The sequence below is a fragment of the Octopus bimaculoides genome, chromosome 3, assembly GCF_001194135.2.
Source record: "Octopus bimaculoides isolate UCB-OBI-ISO-001 chromosome 3, ASM119413v2, whole genome shotgun sequence".
Lineage (NCBI taxonomy): Eukaryota > Metazoa > Mollusca > Cephalopoda > Octopoda > Octopodidae > Octopus > Octopus bimaculoides.
The window spans coordinates 133,753,956-133,754,836 of NC_068983.1; positions in this window are offsets into that span (position 1 = coordinate 133,753,956).

The following is an 881-nucleotide window of genomic DNA, read 5'->3' on the forward strand; positions in this document are numbered from 1 at the left end:
CATTAAAAAGCCGTATGGCCAAACGCGAATCAGATGTTGAACGCTAGTGATATGACGAAGCTGGACAGAGAAAAAACAGTTCGTCTCGCCTTCATAGTGGCTGGACCGGTCTTTCTTTATTCCTGGATGCGCTACTGTATGTATGCGGGTGTATATTCATCTATCTATCTATGAATCTGACTGTGAGAGTGTATATATGCGTTTGTTTGGGAGAGTGCGCGTATGTAGACGCGCTTGCACACCGACATCTAGTCTCCGTGTACGTATGTGTATATGTCAGTGTACGTGTATGTATGTATTAGGGTCTGTGCATTCTGTTGTGTGTCTATGTATACGTGCAGTATGTTTTGTGTGTGTGTTTGTGTGTGTGTGTGTACATGTCTATGTACATGTATAACATTGTGTGTATATGTATATATTATGTACTTCCGACTACGTGATTTTGACTATGTATGAGTTGACCTCTGTGTGTGTGTCTGTGTCTGTGTCTGTGTGTGTTCGTGTGTGAGCGTGTGTGTGTGTGTGCGTCCATGTGCGTGTGTTTGGGTGCGTGTGTGTTCCTAGCCATCTTCACAGCCTGTATTTACTAGTATCATGCTATGATGGATACTACAAGGAGACACCCAGCTCCATCACTTCCTCAAATACTTCAATATCTCACGTCTTAACCCTGATTCCGTTTTCACTCATCACACCATTGTTATTGAACAGATATATATACATACATATATATATATATATATATATATATATATATATACATAATATATATTTGAAAAGAATTAATGGAAATGGCTTTTATGATCATTTTTCCACTCTAATAATTAAATGTTTATAAGTAATTATTAAAGTGGAAAAATAATCAGAAAAGCCATTTTTAT